The sequence below is a fragment of the Manis javanica genome, chromosome X, assembly GCF_040802235.1.
Source record: "Manis javanica isolate MJ-LG chromosome X, MJ_LKY, whole genome shotgun sequence".
NCBI lineage: Eukaryota > Metazoa > Chordata > Mammalia > Pholidota > Manidae > Manis > Manis javanica.
Genome location: NC_133174.1, coordinates 2,068,828 through 2,094,547, shown reverse-complemented (window position 1 = coordinate 2,094,547; position 25,720 = coordinate 2,068,828). Strand labels below are relative to the sequence as shown.

General features: G+C 40.5%; 2 long non-coding RNA genes across 3 annotated transcripts in view; one reads left to right on the top strand and one right to left on the bottom strand.

Annotated features, from left to right (window-relative positions):
• The window catches only part of LOC140847418 (uncharacterized), a 371,005-nt gene that overhangs the window by 78,307 nt on the left and 266,978 nt on the right, over nucleotides 1-25,720 (top strand). For both annotated transcript variants that reach the window (XR_012127406.1, XR_012127405.1), the window contains exon 2: nucleotides 12,812-13,109. This is a non-coding gene — a long non-coding RNA (uncharacterized lncRNA). The remainder of the gene's footprint in view (nucleotides 1-12,811; nucleotides 13,110-25,720) is intronic.
• LOC140847446 (uncharacterized) lies at nucleotides 4,992-9,475 on the bottom strand. The gene is made up of 4 exons (XR_012127444.1): nucleotides 9,361-9,475; nucleotides 9,168-9,237; nucleotides 6,626-6,741; nucleotides 4,992-6,489 (listed from the first exon to the last, which is right to left on the bottom strand). It is a non-coding gene; the product is annotated as an uncharacterized lncRNA (long non-coding RNA).

Sequence of the window (25,720 nt, the reverse complement as noted above, 5' to 3'; positions counted from 1 at the left end):
CTGAATTAATGTGGTTCAAAAGAAAACATCTTTAGGGAAATTGTAAGAATAATTGGAACAGAAATGAAATTAAACTGTATATCAAAATATGTTGCTTGCAAGCAGTTCAAAACATTGTGGAATATTTGTCTCTTTGAATGCTTATGTAAAAATACACAAGCATGTAAAATCAGCTAAGTTTTCACCTAGCTAGCAAAGCAAGAGAGAGTTTAAAGGAAAATAGGAGACAGAATGATAGAATAAATATTAAATAACTGAAATAGAACACTGAGTCATTAATTAACAAACCCCAAGTTGATTTTTCAACACACACACATACCAAGTACCTGTAAAAGTGGTGAAGTCTGAAATAGGTCTGTAGTCTAGTTAATGGAAGCATTTTATCAATTTCAAAGTTCTAGGACAGATATTGTCCTGTTAGTTATAAGATGTTATCTTTGAGGAAGCTGGTTAAGATACAAGTCACTGTATTATTTTTATAGCTTGTTTTGAGTCTCTAAATATTTCAAAGTAATACTTTAAAAAAGCTGATTCTTTATAAAATCAGTAAACGTGGTGTATAAATAATGAGACCTCATAACAAAGGAAGTTTTAAAAACTATGAGCATGAGTGATAAGTGACACCATTCCAAGCATATAGACAAGAAAAAATAATTTAAAAAAAGATGGGTAACGTCGTTATGCTAGCAAAGTGCACCACCTATTTGAAATGGACAACTTCTGTGAAAAAAATCAGGTTTTCTTGATAGTATGCAGAAAAGTTATTTAAAAATGGATCATAAATCCAGTTATGTTTGAAAGTGTAAAATGTTAAAATTAAATTTCAGAGTAAGGCATTTGCATCGCTGAGGTTGGAAAATACCTCTTAAAATGGGCACACAGACAAATTCAATACATAGGCTTCATTAAAATAAAACTATTTTGATGTTCACAAGGAAAACATAAGTCACAGATTGGGAGAAAATATGTGCATCACCTATAGCTGACATTGTTACAGAATAGATTTTCCTACAAAACTTACTGACAAGGAGAAAAAAAACAACACTTTTTCTTTTTTGATTGAAGTATCATTGACATAAAATATATTGGTTTCAGGTGTATAACATAGTGGTTTAACAATCACAAGCATTACTAAAAGGTTCACCATGCTAAGGGTGGTTTCCATCTGTCACCACACAAAGATATCCCAGCACTATTGACTATATTCTCTATGCTGTCCTGTCATCCCTGAATATTATTCATCCTTTCAAAAGGAGACACTGCCATTTACTCTGATGTGGAGGATGTGGTGCTGTGACATTGCCAGACACAGAAGGGCAGACACCTCATGGTCTATGGGGAAGCCTACGATAGTCAACCTCGTGAAAGCAGACAGTAGACGGGTGGTTACCAGGGACCAGGAGGTCGAGGAGATGAGAGATGGTCAAAGCATATGAACGTCCAGCTTTAAGATGAATATGTTCTGGGGACTAACGTACAGCACGGTGACTGTAGTTAATAATGCTCTGTGTGTGCTTCAATTTGACCAAGAGAGCAGATGTCAAGTTTCTCACCACACACACAAAAACTGTGAACTGTGTAAGGTGTCGGATGTGTTCATCGACTTGATTATGATGCTTGTACGAAAATGTGCACGTCCCCCAAATCACCACATGGAACACCTTCATTTTATGCAATTTGCATTTGTCGACTGTATCTCAGGAAAGCTGGGAAAGTGGAAAACAGGTCGGAGAAGAAATGAAGCCAAAGCTCTGGTGCCTGCATCCTGTCGGAGGATGTGAGAAATAGAACACTTAGTGTGTCAAGCTGTTCACAGTGAACCCGCTCTGCATGTTTTCATTGATAAGTTCTAGAAAATGCAAGCTGACAAGTACTGACGATGCAGCTATCTGAGGTGGGGGATGTGTGCTTTATGCTGACTTTGGGTAATGAATAAAATGCATTGCATGCCCGAGAAGCCTGTGATGGGGGCTGCCCTGCTCATTGTAGGGCTTCTGCATCCTTGCTGCTCTCTACCAACTTAGAAGCCTGTAGCCCTTTCATCCCCCACCCACATGTCTCCAGACAGTGAAAAATGCCCACTGGATAGAGAATTGCCCCTGAGTTAAAAACAGAGCATTTCACTGATAGGAAAAGATAGGTGCTCACCTATACTCATTGCAGCATGTTCAGTAGCCAAGATATAGAAGAAACCCAAGTGCCCATCTACAGGTGAGCGAATAAGAAAGAAGTGCTACTTACAGCAAGTGGAATATTACTGAGCCATGAAAAAGGAAATGTTGCTTTTGTGATGATGATGGATGTGGAGGGTACTGTGCTAACTTCAAAGTTAGATAGAGAAAGACAAATACCATATGATTTTACTAACGTGGGATCTCGATAAAAAGAAATGCACCCATAAATATTTGACAAGAGACTGTTGGTTACCATAGGGAGAAGAATGGAGGTTGTGTGGAATAGGTGAAGGGGTTAGAGAAGTACAAACTCCAAAGTATAAAATAAATCAGTTATAGGAATGAAAATACAACACAGAGAAGAGAACCGATACCGTATTATCTCTGTGGTAACGGGGGCACTACACTGACGGTGTTGAGGATTTAGGAGTGTATGTAATTATCAAATCACTGTTGTACATGTGAAGCCAATATTGTATATCAACTATATTCCAACAAAAAAAATAAAAACAGTATTAATATATAAATGTGTACATAATAGTATATTACAGGATAGATGATCTTAACCAATTCAAATAAAGACAGACACCCTGGCATTTCTTCCCCAAATAATTCAGGATACATCTCCAAAAATAAAACAACATTTTCCTGCATGGCAGCCATTCATTTATCATACCTAATGAAAATAAAGCAAGTGTTCTGATGTCATAAAATCCTGTGACTTATATTGCAGTTTCCTCAGATGTCTCCAGTACTATCTGTGAGTCGATAGCGGGACGCTCTGTCTCCTAAAGGATATTGTGGTTGCACAGAGTCCCCCACTATTCTTTTATCTGCTCCATTCATCCGTGAGAGCTCACAGCCTACTGCTGTTGTGTCTGCAAAGTAACTTGGAAAAACTGTGCCCCACTTGTGCTTGCACAAGCAAACGGTGTCTGCGTAAAGGTGTTACTGTTTCCTCGTCACACCTAGAAGACTGCGTCCTGTGATGGCATCTGGCTCTTTCAACCCCAGCGTATGGTCAGGTGCAGGCCTCCCTGTGGGTGAGCGGAACTACGTCAGATAATACAACTGAAAAGCCACATTAGACCCTTCAAAGATGACACCGTGACTCAGGAAGCGGTATCTGCAGGCTTTCGGCGAAACACAGGTTCAAATGTCAAGTCACTCTTGGGACCAAGGTTTTCTGTGCTGATGTTTTGAGCGCCTGCTCTTAAAGGAGAGTCAGAAGGCGATGGGTCTAACATCGAGACTCACAAATGAGAGAACGTTTTCCCTGTGCAAGTGTCTGGCAGGTCTCAGAATGATACCAGATGGTTACGATCTGAACCCTGAGTTCCTTTATGCTAAGAGCTACTTTTCTCTAAAGTGGCTGTCTGATCTATAAAAGGCACTTTGCTATCAAGAGTACGCCACTCCTGGTTCAAAGTAGCGCATTTGCTAAAAGTTCCAAGAGATGGCTTTTGGTGGATGTATTTGTTAGATTTTCCTTTTACTACATCACACCCGCGAACATGGCTAAACTGCTGACGACACACAACATTCTGTCTCAAAGTTCAGAGTCAATTTGCTAAAATTGTTTAATTGGCAAATAAATGGTTGAGTTAGCAGTTTCCCTGTGTACTAACCTACGCATTCATTGTCCAAATAATGATTGCAGGAACTTTCCATGTCAGATTTTTAAATGCATTATCTATTTTGTTTTATTAGACTTGGCTTGCCTTTTTAAAAATTAGCCCTAAATCAGTGAACCCAGGGGCAAAATAGTAACTATATTGCCATTAAATGGGGCTGAATATTACATTTTGTCTGAAACAGCACTGCTCTGTATCATAAAACACACAGTAATCTCTCTTCAGTCGTCAAGCATCCTACCTATTGTAAAAATGTCTGTTACCAATATAATTTTTCATTCATTTACCACAAAGCTAATGAGAAAAACTATGTTTGGTCAGATTCTGTACAAACCTTGAGTAATCTGACATTGAATAAACCTCGATGTCTATGTTCTTTTGAAGAAAATACAGGAAGGGTAGTTCAAATACACCCGGAAAAGGTGGTAAGATGTGATGTAGTCGTGCCAGAGAGAGGCATCGGTTAGGGAGAGGTGAGAACCCTGTGGGGCGATGTAATAAGGTGATGGACAAAGAGATGATTTGTGTTGTTTTTCACACAGAGAACCTTATTTTAAAGGAGTCAGTGCCACTTGCAGGACCCAAAAGAACAAACACAATACATATGTTTTGCAATGATGGTCTCTTTGAGCCTGAGGTATCTTCCCACCAAACACTGACAATCACCTGTTCAGGGACAGGTGTCTTTAAAAAATATGTACAGTTAACTGTTTTGGGGGCCTGTGGTTGACGTGGCAGGGACATCTCCGTTACTCTGTTCTGTTATAGAACTACATGCTGGCTTAATTTACTGGTCTGCTCTAAGGCATGAGTCACAATCCATAATTAAATCCTCGTCAACTCTGTGTATGGGATCTAGCAGAGCAAGACCCTCGAATAAAAAAAAAAAACGGGTCATTGACAATTACATCTCCACAGCCCTCTGTATACTGGGCATGAAATTGTCAGAAAATAGTCCACCCACAACAAGCCATACATGAAGAGCTAATGCCTCATGTTCTAAAATATTTTTAAATCGAACTTTTTCTCTAGAGATGCTCCTTACATTAGGATATCCTAGTTTACTTTCTGCTTCTAAACATTCATGGAGAGTGTCACACTCTATTAGCTTTTTAAAAATATTTTGAGATCATCCTGTATACTCAGCTATCCGTAGCCAGACATCTGGAAAGATACACAAATGGCTTGACGGCAGTGACTGCTCAGTGGTTTATTAATAGATCCTTTGCATTTCCTTGTTTCTATTTCTCTGCATTTATAAACATCTCCACAGTGAGGTTGCCTTAGATACTCAGAAATTGCCATTTTAAAGAGTCTTTATGGCATATTCTCTCAAATTCTTGTGTCGAGCGGACATTACAGCTTCATAGTTGTTTGGTGAAATGTCAAAATGTGTGTCTTCTGGTTTTAATGAATGCTGTATCCCAATTTGCTGAAAGTGTTAGTTCCTTCCTTGTAGGTTTTCAACCCAAATATGGTTTTGATCATCTGAAAATCAAACGTGCTTTATATAGAATTGCAGTTTTATAACAAGAAATTAAAACACTGTCATGGTAAACATATGCTTGCCGGTAAAAGAGAAATAGCGTATCTTTACCCTGGTTTCTTTTCTGGCATTATTTAGGAGAATCCTCATAAATATTTAGTATGAAGGAAAAGCAAAGTATTCCATTAATACCTCATTGATTACAACAACAATTTAGTGTTAAAACAATAGTTTGTATATGTTAAGCTAAATAATATGTATGTTAGTTTCAGGTACACTTTGTTCCATTTCCCGTGTTTTCATGTGGCTGCTAGAACATGTAAATGACCATGGGTGTGTCCTATTCCATTCGTGATTGGCGACATTGATCTAAGATAATACTTTTCACTTCATGGGCTGCTTAACGTGATGGGAGGGGACGGACAGCCTTCTGGTTGACCAGGATTAAGGCTACAAATCATGAGAGCTCTGAGTCCTCCAGCTGAACTCGGAGCCTAATTTATCGGCTTCATATATGGGTCTCTGAAGAAAGAACACCCCAATTCTAAAATGGTTCAGGACCGTGCCTTTACAGGAGAGGAACGTTTGGAAGTCAAGGATGGGGCTCAGTTTGGGGTCTGAGAAGGAAAAGGACAGCCTCAGGCCAGAGATGAAGTCTCATGTCCTCAGGGATGGGCACAGCCATGATGGAAAGGTACCAGGGACAGTTAGGGGGCAAAATCAACACAGGAAGATGTGGAGGTTGGGGAAGGGGAGGTGGGCGTTTCTTCTTAGAACTCTGCCATGTTTTAATAGGCGGAGGTCCTGGAGACCTGCTGAGCAGCCAGACATCCCTGTGACAGGTGCATCTCTGGGAGGGTCAGGATCGATGTCTTTGCACATGAACAGCTGTAAATTAAGAGGACAGCTCTCCTTGCAGCCAGTAAAACTAGAGAAGTGTGTGCTTTTCTCCCCTTGTACTCTGCAAGTTGAATGTGTACACCCAATGCATTTACAGCTCCATAACTGAGATCGGCTCTAATTCCAATAACCGTGCCATCCTCAAGTCCCTGGGGAGATGTGCTGCCTGCTTCTGAGTTTTCTTCTCCCACACAATTTAGGTTGGAAAAAGCATCTCGATGAATAGCCATTAAAGAGAGGGATTTGCTGCTCATCTGATGTTTCCAAGGGAGTTTTTGCTGGTGGACACTCGGATCTGAGAAGCAAAGCATCTCATACTGTCAAACAGTAAAAGTTTAAGGAATAAGAAAAGCTTTTATCCGTGAATTCCATCCCCAGCATTCCTGCCGAGGTGTTTCCCAAGGAGCTGGATTAGTAGATTTTTCTCTTACCTGCAATTTTATTTTTATCTCGAGTATACCATTTCATCACTGCTCAGAGTGGAAGGTTTTGTCCCCTTTATAAAGAAGAGTTTGTTTGTTTGTTTTTCTATCTTGAGTTCATTCAACTGCAAATAGATTCAAGTAAAAGTGCTTTATTAGTCCTTTATTCCAGGATGGCTTTTTACATTTTTAATTCACTTTTGTCCTTCCCGCATCAGGCAGTTACACATCGCTGATGGTATAAGTAATATTTAGACAAAGCTCTAAAATGTGATATATTTGGTAATGGGGGGGAGTAATTTTTTAGTAGCATAATTAACAGATACTTTGTAGCATACTTTAGTAGCATACAGATACTTTAGTAGCATAATTAACTGATACTTTGTTTCTCATCCTCAAAAGAACCCAGGGACTGTTTCCTCAGCCCCATCCCCACCTACCTGTTTATCGGAGGGCCAGCCATCACTCAGATGTCTGCACTGGGAGGAAGGGCATTCGTTTGTCAGAAAATTCCCTGATGCAGCCACAAATTCTTTGGTGGACCATTTCATAATTTTGGTTCCTTGACTAATTTTATACTCACTTGCTAGGTCAGGCACACTTCTCGCTTTGTGAAGCTCATCTACTCAAGAATCCTTAAATGCCGAATTGCTAGCATCTCTTGCAGGAAGTACTGAAACCAGGTACCCAGGCTTCTCCCATCTGGCATTTTTATGGGTGTGGCTGGCAGGAGAGGTGAGCAGCCTGCTGCGGTGCTCGCCGCCCCGGGAGGAAGTCATGGCCGTGGGCATCCCAGGGTGGCGTCAGAGATGGGCTAAGTCCCCAGATGCCCCGTGGCTGTTGATCTACATTGGATAAGTTCATAAGCTACTGGGGATCTGTGCAATTTCTTTTTCTGGAGCATCTTTCTGCTTAACCCACGAGAGCTGGCTTCTGATGGTGGGCGGCAGTGAAGAACATGTGTCTAAGGGAACTGGTGGCTGGAGGTTTTCTTAGCATCCCCAGGTGTTAGGCAAGATCACCCCCAACGCAGTGACAATCAGTAGATGCAAATATCTGTCTTTCCTCCCAGGCTTTTAAAGCGTTGATGAAAAGACCAACTAATGGTAGCGCAGGAAAGAGGATTCTTAGAGTACACCGCCCCTTTTCCTGTAAACTCTCTAAATGAACCAGTCATTTGCTCACGTTTTGAATATTGCACTTGCCTGGGAAGAGACTGGCTTACGGGCTCTGCACTGGGTATTTTCCAGGACAAGGTGAACCCAGACAAGAACAGAGCTGGTGAGAGTTACCCCGTGTGTACCAGCAAGAGTAAACTAAGGACTAGGCAAAACTGCAAAAGCTAAGTTTGCTCATGAAAGCATCTGTGCCCCAGAAAGCATAAAATGGCATAACTTGAAAACATCGCCATATCAGGAAAAAATTGTATTTGAGAATAATCAGTGCATTTAAAACCTGCATGTAGGTTTTTGTTGAAAAAAAAAAGCCAATCTATGGTTGAATAAGTTCACCTTTCCTTTTAAGCTTCTTATAAACCAGAGTCGAGGTTTTCATGAGGGCAACGGCATGCCTAAAGGACTCGTATTTGTCTCAGATCATGAAATATCCCTGCATTTTCATACAATCTCCAGTTTATGTGCTTCTGTGTTATTTTAAGACATAAGTTCTGATACAAACAATTTAAGAGAAATGACGTTGATTTGTTCATGTCAGCTTTATCTTTTCACTTGCTCAGAGTTTGGACATTCAAATGTTTTCTGAAAGTTAAATTAATACTATCTTGAATCCTTAAAGTAACCAGTTCGTTGATGATAAAGTGCCACAATATTAATTTGTTGTATGAATTTTGCTCATGCAATATGTAGCCTGTCAGGAGACAGCTTATTTCAGTGCATAAGATAATAATAGTGGTCACGATATAAAACACTGTGGTGAGCCTCTATAGTGAATTCTTTGTATTTTATCCTAGCACTACTTGACATTGTCCCCATTTTATAGATGATACCGTGACTGGGGGCTAGGCCACAGCTATTGCTATTTATAATTCATTCCTTAGTTTTGGCAGATAGCACATTGAGTCTTTCTAATGCTTTAACTTTAGCCGTGATGATGTCTTGGTTACTCATTTCCTCATTTAATTAGAAAGGACACTTGCTTGCTGACAAGGGGAGGTGTCACAGACTGTCCTTGTACCTTGGTAACATGATTTCAGTGCTGTCATTTTACCAGCTGTCTGTCTTGCAAAAATAAAACTAAGTTGGCTTTTATGATTTCATCCTCGAAAAGTCTTCAAGCATTTGCTCTGTTGTTTTTTTTTTAAAAAAAAGCAACGGTGAAACAAGCTCCAATAGCTATTTTTAAAAAAAGGTTTCTTGAAGGTGTACCAGTTGTTTATATGCATTGAGCCTCTTAATTTGTCTATCATAGACCCTCACTCAGAACTACATTTGTACAGCCTCCACAGGGTTTTTGATTCATTTCCTCCTTTATCTATTACTGTCCCTACAGTGACTTAAAACATGACTTAAAACATGTATGCTCTTTTACTTACATAACTCACTGAAGCGAATCCACACAGCGACAAAGCTCAAATCCAGCATTTTCGATTGACAGCACTTCACCTGATATTAGTTACAATGCAATGCATTAAAAATTTTACCTAATATTAGTTATAGTAATATTACTGAAAAATAACATCTGTCAGGGTCTACCCAGGAAAAAAAGTGCTGTTAGAATTTGCTTACAGTTAGTGCAAATGTGGAGAGGGGGCCGAAGGGCGTGATTCAGCACTGCTTCTGAGGCCACCCAGCCTCAGTCCTGTGGCCTGGAGGAGAGCTGGGGTTTCTTACTGGTCAGTTTGTGTCACCCGCCGTCATAAATCCTCATTTAGAGTGACACCTCCACCTGCTGTTTACAGTGTATTTCTGCTGGTCGTAGCTCAGGCTGTGTGTCATTGACGGTTACAGAAATTTATTTCTTACCTGTCCACGTTACCTCCCCTATCAACTCCAAGATCACTTTGTCCTATGGGAGGAAAACGTACCTTGTTAAGAATCTGATTTGAATTGCAGTTGATTCATACATGAATTTTGGCAACGTTGGAATTTTCACGACACGAAGTTTAAGCATTTACGAACAGGGCACGTACGTCCCTGGCTCAGGTCTTGTTCGCTTCCCTTCAGGACAAGTTGATTCATTTCTTTCCGATGCCCGTTTTATTAAATGTGCTCTCAATGTTTTCTATAATACTGGATTTTAAATAGAATGTTTCCATATTGCTTCTAAGTTCTTGTTGCCAGAACAGAAAAAAAAAAAAACTGAGAGTTTTTGTTTATTTACTCCGTATTCCCTCATTTTACCAAATTGAATTATTCCTTATTCCTATGAATAGATTTTTAATAGACTCTCAGATACATATTCACGTTATCAACTAAAGGGCTCCCATTTTATCTGTCTTTTTTATAGGACATTTTCATTTACTTATCACATTGCATTTTTTAAGAAGCTTCCAAAACACCTTTGAGTAATATAATAATAGAAATAAACAGAAGGCCCTTCTTGACTGCTTTTTACTCTGATGTCAGTATTGATTTTAGAAGAGACATAACAAATACATAGGTATCTTTTGGTTTCATGATTTGAGTTCTGTGTTTGTTTACCCTTGTCTTATTACCTGCTTCCAAGAGGGCATCGCTTTCAGATGTGTTAGATTATAAATGCATCTCTGTATCCTGCAGTTCTATTCCAAGTGTTCCCACACGTCCCCGGGTTTAGCACCAGGAGGAATCAGTCCCCGAGTCTATCCCCTTCTTGGTTTCTCGGGTACAGGGAATGCTGACATCAATTCAGAGCTGAGAGAAAACTGTCTTTAAGGGCTCAGCTGTTTCTAGGAGCCCTGGACACCAGGGCTGCCCAGATTCCTCCTGGATGCTTGTAAGGAACTCCACGCCCACTGACCCCTAACCCTTAGACCCAAGCATCTGTATGTTCCGGTCTCTTGAGACAGACAGGTGCATGAGGGAACCTCCCCTTTCAGAGTATGGATCAATGTCTCCTGGCCTGGCATTTGTGGCCCACTGAATCCAGATTTAAGAAGACAGCAAGTAGTTACTCTTTATTGTGTCGGAGATGCAGTGTTGTTTCAAACAGAGAAATTTAACAAATACATAGGTAACTTTCGGTTTTACACACAGGTATTCTTCTGAAACCTTCACTATTTAGACATGGAAACTGCAAAAATGCACCTACATGAAATGCCGCATGAAAATGTATTTTTATAATAAATGCAAGAAAACCACAAATTAAACCTAATCACAGTTTATTTTCCTGTATTATACCTGCTTCGTAAAGGATGAGTCATCACGATGCATTTGTAAATCATCAGAATAAGTCTTTATTTCCTAGGAATATACTTTAATCTGAGCAGTAAAATTTGCTGACTTGTGATTAACTCTTTTATTCAGTCTTTGTAAAAATCTGTGTGCTTCTTTATTTTTCTGCTTTCCCAAAAAAAAAAAAGTCATAATGTGTTTAAATTTTAACAGAAGTACCATCTTTGGGCTCATATATTTTAGGCAGCAACAGTAATCTAGGATTTAGTTTCTCTCCCAATTAAATTCCACCTAATGTTCTTAGTGTCTAAATTGAATTTTATGGTACTGCCTAATTGCTGGTATTCCTATTTTTGTTTCAAAGATATTTTTGCACTTTATCCACTAATGAAGACATTCTGGGGAGCTAAATGTGGCAGTTTCTTCTAAATACACACTCAGCCAGGCACCATTTTGCATGATGTTGATGCCACTTTATTACATGATACAGAGGAAGCTAGATTCTCCAAGTGTTTCTACTCTGAAGAAATCTCTTTGTATTGCACACTGCTGCTGTGAAGATATAAAAACCTAGCTTGACTGTGTTTTAAACTTGGCCCCCCTTTTAATTTCTAGACTGCCAAGTCACATTAGAGTTGTTAAATCAAGGAAATCTTTATCAAAAAAGTTGGGACGCACATTTGCACGATCGGTTGACTATTTAGGACAGAACAAAAATGAAAGGAGCAAAAGCAGTTTGCCCAGGAAGGGCAAGAAGTTAGTTTGGAGGCCAGGAAACAAGCTGGTGTGAAGCTGGTTGATCTAAGACAGAGACAGAAAAAAATCCCAAGCAGGGTGAAGTCATGCAAGTCGGTTTTAGGCATTGCAGGTGATAATAAGTAACACCATTAATGACTTAGTTATTTTGAAGCTGGAATTATGTTCCTTAAACAAGAATAAACTGTAAGTGACGGTGTCACATTTTTGTAAACGTTTGAAAAACCTAAAAGGGAAAAGTAAGCAGATGCATCACACAAAGCACCAAAGTATTCATAAAGTAGCACCATGTAGCATTAGCTTTAAATCACGTTTCTTTAGTTAAAGTATCCAATATGACAAGTTTATTTTCCAGCTAGACACGTTAAACGTCACATTTATTTGTCCATATTACATTTACTTTTCTAAAATTTGGAACGAGTATAGTCTCTCCTCTATTCGCAAAGAGAGCAAAGATCTTGCAAAGATGGGGAATTCTCTGCAGCGGCGTTTGCCCCATTGGTTACACCTGATGGGAGTATGATTCAGTTTCAGAGTCAAGGAAGTGGCCGTATTACAATGCATCTCTCTAGTTCCGTGCTTTTTTTTTCATATAGGTAAATTCCAGGAACCAGCACCAGCAAGATACACACTCCCCTTTGTAGTGACAGCATCCCTCACGCTCTCTACCATCCTTAATCCCTGCCAATCACATGTTTGTGCCCCTTCACTATAATTTTGTCACTTGGAGACAAACACACTTTGAGAACATAATATAAGCTTGACTCAGAGTCTATGACCTTTTGAGGTTGGCATTTCTTCACTCAACAGAATGCCCTTGAGATCTGTTTAAGTTGTTGCGTATATTAAATTTTTTTAAGTTGTTGAGTGGTTTCCAAAATCTCTTTTTGTTATTTTATCCTTATCTTTATAAATCTCAATGAGATTTTGCTGTTAATCCATTTAATATGTTGTTTTGTACACAATAATGTGTGCTTTGGTTTTTTTTTTTCATGCATTATACCTTTCCCCCACTCCCAAAGCACAATATCCCAGTTAAGTTGCTTTTCTCTATTAAAAATACACCCAAATAAAAATGGCTTGACCAATAAGGGTTTATATTTTGCAGGTAAATGAGAAAGAGGCCAGAAGCTACTTCGAAGGTCTGTTCATTCAGCAACTCAAGAATCTGTGGATCTTTGCAGTGTTCTTGGCCTTTCTTGTTGCAATCCTATTGTCCTCGAAATGGCTGCAGTGGCTCCAGGCATCACATATCATCCATGCAACGTGCAATACCAGAAAGGAGCAGAGGCTCTTTGAATCGCATCCTTCTGTCTTCAATCAATGCTGACAGTCCCAGAACATACCTCCCAGGCCTCAGTGACGAGAATGGGCTACATCTTCAAAACTGAAAAAGAGTATGGCAGGTGAGTGCATGGTATTCAGCTTGTAAAATGAGATAATGTTCTGTAAATGTGAAAGGAAGGGCCGGGACCTGCAGGTGGGGAGGCGCCCAGCAGGGTCCTCCAGCTTGGAAGGTGCACCTGGCCCTAGGTCTTCCTTCAGAACCTCAACTTGGCTCAGTCTGCTCTTCATATTGCCACTCAAACTTTCTTTTAATTTGCATTTACTTTTGAATCTAACATCTTCATTTTAGTTGTTTTCCTTTTAAAAATCTTTAAGCATCCATCACTTAAAAGCATGCAAATGGATTTTATTGTTATCATCTTCCTAGACAGTTTATATTTTTGAGAGGAATATTTACCGTCTCCATATTTAGTGTGATAGCTGATATTTAATACTTGATTTTTTTTTCATCTTTATTGTTTTTATTGCATGGATGCCTTCTTTATGTATATGTTCTCAGCACAGTGAGATTTATATTCACACTGCCCTCGTCATCCACATCAGTTTGGAGATTGGACTAACACAGTTTTTAGCAAAGAATGAATGCATGTGCTAAGTCAAAAAAAATACGATTAAAATTTAAGTCTGATTTTCATATAAAGTCAGTCCTGCTGCTATATTTGAGCCCCCGGTGTACCTAAGAAGTCATCACTTGGAAAATTTCTCTGGCAATCTATTCATTTGCTATAGCTTACCTGACACAATCCATTTCATTTTCATTCTGGAGATGCTTACACCCTGTACAATCTTCTTGTATTGGTAAATACAGATCACCCTCGTCTTTTCAAAGATGTGCATATTCCATACAATTGGCATACAATTTATATAAGCTAACCATGCAGAAATTTAACATATAACCTGTTGGTACTTCAAGTGACACTGCAATGTTTATATTTACCCTAACATCTTGGGGCACCTTTGAGCAGGAGTTGTTAGGGTGAATTCTGGCAATCAGAACTGCAGGAACAATATCCGTGTGTATTTTCACTTTGCAAGCATTTCAGGAACATGTCCTAACGGGGTTGAATCCATTTGTGTCATCCGAAATGCATGAGTGTTTTCTTTTCAAATTTCCCCACACTTTTTTCCAGCACAGGATAAAACTTTTCTGTTTTTGCCAGTAGTTGAAAAATGCCTGTCTCTAATGAGTATTTATTTGCATCTGTTTGTGTGTGCTGAGGACTACCTTCATGACGAAAAGCCATCTTCCGCTGTACTTACATGGAGTCGGTAGTTTGATACTCAGTTCGCTTATCTGTAAACTCTGACTCAGTAACGTCATCAGAAAATGTATTAGTGATGTGCACCTGCGAGGCGTTTTGATGGGTCAGTAAATTTCCTGCTATTTCCTCAGCTGGGGTCTCATTTCCGATTTCGTTTGAGTCCTCATATCCATCCTCTGCCCAAAATCCCGGTTTTGCTCAAACAATTTAAAATGTATTCTTCCAAGCTTTTGTGGAGTTTCTCCTCACCTGTGTGGGTTTTGGACTCAAGGGCCCTTACTGAGCACACACTGTAGATTTCAGTTGTGTATGAGGCGTGGTGTGAGTCTGCGTTGTTTCAGCACTCCTGCCTCGCCTCACCCTGTGCAGGGACCTCAGACTGCGTGCATGAGGCCAGCCTGCGTTCTGCATTGTTGAACTCAATACCCACACGAGGAAAATGAATTTCATGGACACACTGCATTCTGGTAAGAGTGACAGGGGCTCTCGGCCCAAGAGGGCGAGCATTTCATGGACAGGTGGAGAAATCCTCCCTTAACTGTTTGCAAACTAGACCTCATTGCACTCGAGTTAGTGAGGTAGATGGAAAGTCCTCGTGTAAGGCGATTGATCCCCTGACACTAAAATGCACTCTTTATGAAATTTTCCCTCAGTAAGCCTACATCCTGCGGTCACGGTGCATAATCCTTTTCACACGTGGCTGATTTGATGCACGAGGTTTCGTTGAGGATTAGTGCCTATGCTCATCACAGATGTTGGGTGTAGTTTTCTTGTGTCTTAGCCTCCGTTGGGCTCAAGACAGTTGTCATGGATATGTCTTCTCATTTTTGGAAGGGCTCATGAAATAACATTAATTTTTCTAAAATGTTTGGGAGAATTTATCAGTGGAAACTTGTGTATATGTGTGTTAGTTACTAACTCCATCTCTTCACTGTTAGACGGCTACTCAGGTTTTCTTTTCTTTGAGTCCATCTCAGTAATTTTGGTCTTTCTAGGACTCTGTCCATTTGTTGGCATACAGTAATTCCTCCTGTCATTACACTCTTTATTTCTGTATGATCAGTTGTGATGCGCCTCTTTGATTCCTGATTTCAGTAATTTGCATCGTATTTTCCTTTGGCCGTTTACCTAAAGATGTATCAATTTCGTTGATCTTTATGAAGAACCAACCTTGGCTCTCACCGATTCTTCTGCATTGGTTTTCTACAGTCTGTTTCATCCTTTATCCTTTAATATTTGTTATTTCCTTCCTTCTGCGCCAATTGGGTTTCATTTGCTTTTCCTGTCTCAGGGGTTAAGCTGAATGGTTATGTGACTGGCCTCATACTGGCTTATGTTTCAGTACAGACGTTCCCAGCGATAAATGGCTCATGAGGCAGCACTCTAGCTGCATGCTACACCTTCGGTTCACTGATTTCACGTTCGTCACCCCTACATGATTCCTGTCATCTTCACTCATCTCAAACCCTTCACATTTTCCTTCTGCTGTCCTGTGTGGCCCTCTGGTTTTATGAGCGTGCTGTTCAATTTCCATACATTGGTTAGTCTCCCAGATTCCCTTCTGTCGTGGTCAGAGATGTACTTGGCACCATTTTAATTCCTTAAAGTCGATAGAAGCTCATGGTACGACTCAATCATTTTTGAGCAAGAATGTATTTCCCATGCTTTTGAGCACAGCGTGCATTCCGCTAGGTCATGTGCGGAGGGAGATATCTCACTGGGAAAGTATCAGTCAAGTCCAAAAAAAAAGAAACATAAATGGAGCTTTTCCAGAGAGTTTTCCGACAGGTCAGAGAGAGAAGAGTCCCTTGGAGTCCTGGGGCTTCTGAGGAATATGTTTCCAAGCAGTTGGATACCCGGAAGCTGTGTGAGAGGAAGTGAAATGGGTCAAGTTAAAGCACCACAGGTGACCTGCTCTTCCCCAAATGCAGCCATTTTCCTTGAAATAACTGCCCTCTGATTGTTGCAAGCTTTGGGTTAATTAGCAGAGTTTTGAATACTTTAATGTTGACACTTTTAGCATTACTTTTACGGAGGAGCAGATTCTCAAAAGTCCTTGCCCTGCCATTTCCAAAGCAATTCCCATTTCATTTTATTACATTTTGTCTTTACCTGGATGAATGTTCCAACATTTTTGAGTTTCAGTTGCTTCCATTTGTTTCTAAGTTGCTCAGAAAGATCCTTGCAACATCAATGTTTAAAAACTTTCTAATTTTTTTTTCATTGATGTATATAGTTGATATGCTGTATTATATTGGTTGTAAGTCTGCAACATAGTGATTCAGTTTCCTATATTAGTAAATTCTCACCCCAACTAGCACAGTTAATGTCAGCACAGAAAGATATTAAAAAACCCTTGACTATGTTCTCTATGCTGTACTTTCATCCCTGTGACTAATTTATATTATGTACCATCAATTTTTAATGTGAATCAAACAGATATATATTGAAGGCTGTCTATGTTCCTCTAAGCCTGAATTTGAATGCGTTCCACAAGCTTTGCCAATTCACATTTGAATTATCATTAAATTCCAAGTATTTTCTAATGGTCTGTGTTTATTTTGTCCCAAGGGTTACTTAATTGTGTTTTCCTTAATTTACAAACATTTGGGAATTTTCTAGTTGTTGTGTTTTTGCTCTGTAATTTCAAATTCTGCTGTGATTGCAGAACATGTCCTGTGTGTTTTCAGTCTGTGAAGAGTTGTCGACAGGTTTTATGGTTTGGCGTACGGTCAAAATTGGCATGGCATTTTTCCTTGTGCAACAGTGATAAATTAAGGGCTGTCTTTTGAGCCCATAAATGGTGCTCTTGACCCATACTTAGAAGATCTGAAATGTCATCTTTTTCCTTGATGGAGTGACAGGTTTGCCCAAAAGATGTGACTCCCACAGCCTCTCTGCCCTGGGTTGCCCTGATTACAGCAAAAACTTTAAAAAATATGCATGTGAGTGATTAGTAATTAGTCTGTTATCCCATGGGGTAGATCTATCAAAGCTAGAGGCATGCAGACCCTAGATACTAGATATTAGAAAAGATAATCTAATGCCAAAGATGATCAATAGGAAAACAGAAGCAAAGTACCCAAAACAGAGCAGAAATAACCCCCAAGTGACATTGGCTGATGCCATAATTCTGTTTCCATAATTTTTCCATAATGTTTCCATAATTCTCAGTTGTGAAGATGTTGAGATTGAGCTAACCCTTCTGTCTGTCTGCAGCTATGTAAACATTCAGCTAGCTGTGTGCACAGTAGGCTATGAAGTTGGTGAGATACCCACACATCAAGGTTTCTTTTTAATAAATGGGTCTTAACGTGAGCTTGAACATGCACAGTGAACTTGTTTGTCTTGGAACTTGTTTATCTTTGATGTGTAAGTTGATGATAATTAGGATGTCCTCATGGATAATTGAAAGCAGATTTCTCTGTGCATGAATCCTAAGACAAGGTCTGATTCAAGAATCTGATACCCCAAACAGGAGTCCACATATACACACACCTGTTTCTATAGCTCATACGCAACATGATGATTTCACTGCCTACATTGAGTTGTAGTCATCTAATGGTATCCTGTGAGGTAATGAAAACCAAGGACTAATTTATCCTTTTTTGCAAAGATAGCAACAGAAAGACACATTAGTTATCTGTCTCATTCGTCGGTGATGTAGAATTTAGTGGAACATGGAAAAGCAATGTCTATTTGTAATGATGAAGTGAGGATGTCTGCTTTATGCACTTTCACATTTGGAGCCAGGGAATGAGACTTAACAAATAGGTACGTGTGGGAGAGAATGATCATCTTATAATTGTATGGAGCTCTTCAGGGCTGCCTTCTGAACCTTAGGTGGGGAATTACTTCAGCATATTAGCTAATTACACAAAGCCTGCTCTCTGGAATATGTTGTACGCCTCATAGTAAATGTACAGATGGAAAGATGGAAATAAGCACACAGTCTGTTCACTTGTATACACTAAGATTTCACATGCACACAGAGGTTGCCTTTGGTTTACTTTGCTTTGGACCCCAGCTGTTCAAGCAGCTGACGATCTGTTCTCTCCTGAGTACGCTGTGGCCGTGACAAACCTCCCAGCATTTTGTGAGGCCAGGGAACATCCCTTTGGCAAAGGCATGTCTTGTCTCCAGGTGATTCGGGGCAGAGAGCGAGGATTTCGGGGACAGAACACAATCCCTGTGCCCTCTACTATCCACTGCAACTCCTCCTAACGCAAGAGCCCAAACCCTTGCTTTCTAACCTTTAGATTTCCTTCTCTTAGGATCTAGGGGCACTTCACAATCTTCAAATGTACCTATTTTACATTGAATTGTGTCGGCCTTTGACTAGAATTCATATCCATCAGCGGCCCTTCATGTACACACCAGGTAAGGGGAATCCACATATATTTGAACAGAGACATTCTGCCCACTTGGTCAGGGAAAAGTAAAATATAAATTCATGGGTTTCTTTTTTGGGGGGTGGGGGAGAAGGACTACATCCTTTTTTTTTATTGAAGCATCATCGATATACAATCTTATATTGGGTTCAAGCATAGAACACAGTGCTTGATCAGTTCCCCGTATTATTAAATCCTCACTCTCACTGGTGTGGTTACGATCAGCGTAGAAAGATGTTACAGAATCGTTGACTATATTCTCCATGCTGTACTACCATCCCCATGATCAACTTACACTGTGATGGCACATTATTGTGCCTGTTTATCCCCCTTCACCCTCCCCCCAAACCCACCCCAACCCCTTCTCCTTGGTAACCACCAGTCACTTCTCAGTGGCTGTGAGTCTCCTGCTCTTCTGTTCCTTCTGTTTTGCTTTGTTTTTATATTCTACAAATAACTGAAATCATGTAGTATTTGTGTTTCTCCACTTGGCTTATTTCACAAGCATAATACCCTCTAGATCTATCCATGTTGTAGCAAATAGCGGACTTTATTTTCTTTTTATGGTTGAATAATATTCCGTGGTGATAAATACAGGGTGTTGGAGGCTTACCCCCTCAGACTCTTCTTTCGTGATGACAAGGGGCAAAGTTTGAAAACATTTCATGATCTGTGGCTCGGGTTTAATCCTAACTTTACACCTGTATGATCTCATGAAGGGAAAATGCTGGAATACAGCCCAAGCATGGTGTGAGTTTCAGACAGTCACATGATGTTGCCCTTCTGTCTACAGCTCCCTGTTGGGTACAAGGCTTGGGCAGGGGTCACCCTAGGCAGACCTGGTTTCCCTCTGCCATCATGCCTCCAGCTGAACATACGTCCTTGTGCTCACACCCCGTAAACCTGCTCGTGAACAGCAACAGGTTCCTGACTGTGTGTCCCTTGCGTTGACTACTCATCTTTTCATAAGCTGCGAGCTAGTCTTCAAAGTCCATCCGTCTAACATATCAAATCAGTTGGGTGTCCTGTCTACATCCACCCTCGCATTTTCCTAAATCTCCTATATCTTTGTCGCGCTCTCTGGCTATCTGTAGCCACATGGTGTTTTTATGTGTATTTTGCTCATGCATTATTTTCCTCTATCGTAAAGCAGTTTGTCAACTTCAACATTATTGGCATTTAGGTTGACTAATTCTTTACTCTGGAGGCTGTTCTGGGCACTGTAGGATGTCTGGATGCCAGGAACGTCCTAAGTTGGGACAACCCACACCATTGTCCACACATTGCCCAATGTGCCTCAGAGTGGGGGAGTGAAATTGCCTAGTTTAGACCCACCACTGCAGACAGTTTAATAGTACATCCTCAAGCCCCTGCATTGGACACCAGCTATCATGATGCTGAGGACTGTATCTTACTGAGACAGGAATATTCCCCAGGACTGGGGAATGACCTGGTGGGTCCTCAGTCAGTATTTATTACATTTCATTGCCTGAATCCCATGATTAAAATCCCTTGAAATATCCGAAGGGTTTTGTAGATCATCCGTCTCTTATTTCGAGAGGTGATGGCGACAACGTTAAACAGATTCAACCGTGGGCTTGAAACTTGGAATCCACATAAATCTTCATTATCATAATAGGCAAAGACAAAAACAGCCGCCCTCAACGTCTCTGAGGGACAGATCACACTCATTTCTGCTCAGTAGCTCCAGGTTTAGGAGCGGGAGAGACCGGTTATTACCAGAGATTTATTTTCACATTGAAAATAGTCCATTTCGCTCTTTTTTCTCCTTCTATAAATAACACAATCCCTGTGCCCGTGCAGCCACCTCCCGAATACTCTCCCTGCAGTCGTATTTCCGTGAAGTTAAAAACACTGGGTATAGAATGCAGAGCCTGCTTGTTCCACAAGCAAATTGCTCACTTCACCATGCAGTCTGCATCCTCTGAGGACGTGTAGACGTGAGCGTCTGACGATGCTCGCCTATTTCTGCCTAGGTCAGCGTGGGGAGAAAGAGGTCATCGTGATGGCATAGTCCAAGCTGCCAGGGAAAAACGTTTGCTCTACGTGTAAAGAGAAACCATGTCAAGCCTTGTGGGTTGAATTTGCCTCGTGAAGGGTTTCCAAGTGTGCTTCACATGTTTCATTTGGAATTGCACCGTCCGAGTCGGTTCTACTTCCATGGAGACTTAGGAAATAATGCAGAGAGAGAGAAGGAGCCAATGGGCACAGCTGCCCCCTAAGCTTAAAGAACATAGGGGCTTACACCCAGCAGTGGAAACAGGACTGGCTATGTTTGAAGGATGAGTCGTGTGGCTGGAGTATCATGAACAAGGGAAAACAGTGTCCAAATGCCACCATCCAAGCAGACAAGATTTCACTGGCCTTGGCAAATGTGTGGGTTTAAGTAAAATAGAAAAAATTATGGGTGCATTGTAAATAAGCAAGCTGGTGGCGCAGGCTGAGGTACGCTTAGGTGCACCTCCTGGGCTGCACGGAGACAATGTGTTTGCAGAAACAGGGGACCAGGTGGGAGGCAGATAAGGAAAGAATTAATGAGGCAGGGATGGAGACGAACATATCAGGTAGTGGGTTCCCTTTTTACGTACTACTGATGGATTCGATGCCCAGGGTCAGGAAATAGAGGAGTCCACCATGAACTTGTGGGATTCAACAACAGAGCCGTACCATTTCCAGAAATAGTCAAAACTAGAGTTTTGTGGGCTGAAAACCCAAACCTCTCTCTGGAACATGTTGAATTTGATGGGACTCTGGAGATAGATAGAAATTGAGTTGTTTTTTGACGTCTGCCGCTCCTCCTAGATGGTGTGTTTGTGTGTGTGTGCGTGTGTACATTGTCTCTGTTTTTTTTAATCCTTGGACGTAAAGGTGGCTGATGGTGACCCCTGGCCACGGGCTTTGTTTCATTACCTTATTCTCTTGCTGTCTCTCCTACACATTGCTAAGGAGTCCAGTACTGGTGAATGAGTCTGGTGTGATAAAGGAACTTCAAAAACAACCAGGATCGATCCAGACCTAAAGCAGAGAAGGCATAAATAAGCCTTACCTCCGCAGAGGAATCCCATGTGTCTTTTAAAAGAAAAGACGGGGTTCTGCAACAATAGGTCATCATGCTAAGAAAGCATTTCAAGTGCAAAATTATCTTGAACAGTAAGTGTGGAATGATTTCTGTGTCAGAGTTTTGCAGAAAAACAGAACCAGTAAAGAAATGGATTTAAGGGAATTGGCGCCCTTGATGGTGGAGCTGAATTCTTTCTTCTCCAGGAAACCTCAGCTTTTGCTCCGAGGCCTTCAACTCACTGGATGAGACCCATCTACACTATTGAGGGTCATGTCCCTTACATCAAGTCACCTTTATATACAAAATACTCTTACAGCAGTGCCCAAATTCATGTTTGGCCATGCCAGGGTGCCATAGCATCACCAAGTTGATGTGTAGAATGACCTGCCAAAATTCTATTTATATATATATTTTAAAATGTGTCTCTGTAGATTTGAATGATGCATAGCAAGGTTTTTAACTGATTCGGGGCTTCATCTCTGGGATTGGATGGGATTGAGAAAGAGGATAAAAAATGCATCACCGCCTGTGTGACACAGATGATATTTCACCAAAATTAGGTCTTGGCTACAAAGAAAGAAACATGCCAATCATAATGTGTCCTTACTGCAGGTGAAGCCTATACCATTTATGTTACCTACACAGCATAAAACAAAGCCCCAAACAGGTAGAAATCCAGTTTGATCTGTTACCGAGGAATAAAGCCAGAGATGGATCCTCCAACACCTGAGAACCTTTGCACACAGACGTCCACACCTAAGGTAGGAAGGGGGGCGTCCCCCAGATTTGATTGGAATGACCCTGCAGCTCAAGCTTTAGATTTTGAATGACTTCATCAGCTCGCTTACACCTATAGACAGATGGATACATAGATAGATAACCCTTCTCAGGGGTCCCTGCGGGGAGTGGTACTAATTCCAGGGCCCTTTTCAGCTCAGTGATAAAGAAGGAAAAGAAATACAGGGATGTCCTGGTGTTCCCCCAGGCACGGAAGCTCTGGACCCTACACTCTTTCAACAGACTGTTCTGGGAAAAGAAAGGCTTGTTAAAGTACATTTTTTGTTCATGTATTAATAATGTTCAGCACCATATTTGCAAACAAAGAAGTAAATCAAGATCCTGGGTCGCAGAAGGTAACATGCTTTGTTTTGCAGAGAAGTTCAGTGAACAAGGGGCTTCCAGTGGTTGTACCCTTAGACTGACTCATTCTGCTCCTAAGACTTCACCCTCTCAATGGGTCCAAGAGTCAAGTTGCCTAATTGGAGACAGTTCATAGCATTTTGAATTTCAAGCTGATACAAGGAATCCATGTGCTCAGTTATCAATTAATCAATTACAAGAAAGCTTCTGATGTAATCTGAAATGGGCATTGGACAAAGACCCGTCTCTCTCTTTTTCTCCTGTTCTCGGGGCTTAGATCTGCGTCTTATCTGTGAAAGGTGAGAATCAAGGCAGAGACTAATTTACGGAAGAAGGCTGTTTTTCAAGGTCTTGAAAACAGGTCGGTACATGGTTTCTAGGGTTGGAGAATACAGAGGGAACAATCTCACTATCATAGGCTAGTGTGCCTTCTGACTGGTCTTTCTTTTCCCAGAACAGTCTGTTGAAAGAGTGTAGGGTCCAGAGCTTCCGTGCCTGGGGGAACACCAGCACATCCCTGTATTTCTTTTCCTTCTTTATCACTGAGCTGAAAAGGGCCCTGGAATCAGTACCACTCCCCCCAGGGACCCCTGAGAAGGGTTATCTATCTATGTATCCATCTGTCTATCTATGCAGCCATCTGTCCATCTATTTACCTCCCTACCTATTATATCTGCCCATCTATCTCCTGATCATCTGTCCATGTTTATATGTATATCACCTGTCATGTATCTAGTATATAAAGAAATCACAAAGACATTTTAAGTGTTTTTAAAGCATCCAATTTTGCACACTATGATTTTGCAAAATCCATTTGAATATCGGCTTGGACTACATAAAAATGAAAAACTAAACCCCCATTATGGGAAGGAAGGAGGCATCATGAGCCAGAGTTAAAAAAAGATTTGAAGCCTCTATTTCCCAAAGTATGATTAAGAGTGAAGTCTGCTAATTACAGATAATGAACTAATTAACTTATAATATCCTTCTATGCTCTGGGATGGTGTGCATGTATTTAGAATTCTAGACAAGTCTTTCAGGACCGGAGAGATGTGTTGAGGTCACACTCACAGCTTCCAGGAGTGTTGTGTTGCTAAGATTTCCAGATCCCCCAGACCACGTACCAGTCGTGTCGTCTAGAGCACCATGCTTCTCGTTTCTCCCGTTTCCGTCTTCTGCAAATAGGGCTCACAAAAATACCCTTCAAGCATGCAGTTCTGTTTCGATTTTTCTTTTTGGGGTACCGTGTTTGCACATTTTGTGACTTCATCCTCGTCTTTACCTACCCAGTGTCCTTTCCTACTATTCAGCATGAGGATGCCCTGCGAACCCCCAGTGAACACTGAATTGGAGTCTGTTCACTGTCACCGCGATGTGGTCTTTTAGTTAAGATCAGTCAAGGAAAAATAGCAGGAAATATATCAATCTACCTATCAGTCTACACACACACACACACACTGGGGATAAAGGATCTTTGAAAACTTTTATGAGTAACGAAGATAAGAAGGTGGGCTCACCGAGAAATCGTTACAGGAAATGCTTGATTTTCTTCAAGCGTTGAGATGCTGGCTGAGATAAAAATGCTCCCACGTAGCCTGCCCTGGACTTGAAAGCATAATTAATGCTATTAGTCTTGAAACTTACGTTGTACATCTTTAAGAAACGTTGGAGTTGGCCGTGTGCATTGAAACAATCTTTATTATCTGGTATGCGCTTGTGCTAGATGGCAGGAAAATTAGAAAAAGCCAAGAGTAGGTACGATGAGTAACTTTCTTCAGGGCAATTTAATTATAAAAGAGATGAATCTACAAAGATTGTGTCATCGTGAGGTAGTGTTATACAACGGGGAACTAACTAGATCCTACCTTTAAAGGGGAACATTTTGAACTCTTGGCTTTTATTCATAGTCTTGCACTGGAAGAGTGGTTCTGACATAAATAGACGCGGTTTCTAAGGACTAAACTCTTTTATAAGCCGCAAAGAGGGAAACATAATCCCATTTAAAAAAGAAACAATGTTGCAGTCTTCAAGGAACCTTCATTTATTTTTGATAACTCTTTAAAGATAATATATCATTTGGGAAGAACGCTCTGAAGACACAAACAGAAATTAGTTGAATTATTCATTCATTTCTATTAAATATATTATGGTTGGTTTATAGGACTTCATAGTTTCTGGCAGTTATACATCAGAGTAATTGCATTTAAAAATATTTGGACAGAAAGAGATGGCGCTGTTATGCAACTTGCTTTAAAAGGCTTTTTCCTTGATTATTGATAGGACAGAGACTCATTGCAAGGTTTTAAATGTGATTTTTGCAACAGGAAAACAAAGTGGATAAAATTGCATCATTGGAAATCATGTTATGATTCATTGTGTCCGTCTTCTGTTTTGTAAATTGTCACCAAATTTTTGCGTCATCAAACCCTTGTGAATAGGTCACAACCAGAGGCTAAATACTCTTTCATCCTGAACACTATTTTAAAGGGAAAATGTCAATAGGATGTTCCCATTGTGTCCTGTGTAAATGTACAAAGAGCTCACAAAGCTGTTATTTCAATCTGGAGGTGGATTGAATTCGGAGATGCACATAAACACCAGCCATTTACAAATATACTCTGACATCTTACATAGCCTGACCATAATATTTGTAAAAAGAAATTTGTCAACGTGCTATCATAATTATATTACACTTGAATACCAAAAAGAAAATGAAATTTACCCACCTCCCCACCCCCAAGAAACTTTTCTGCATTCGGAGCCTTCCACCAACACATGGTTCCTTCAGTTCTCCT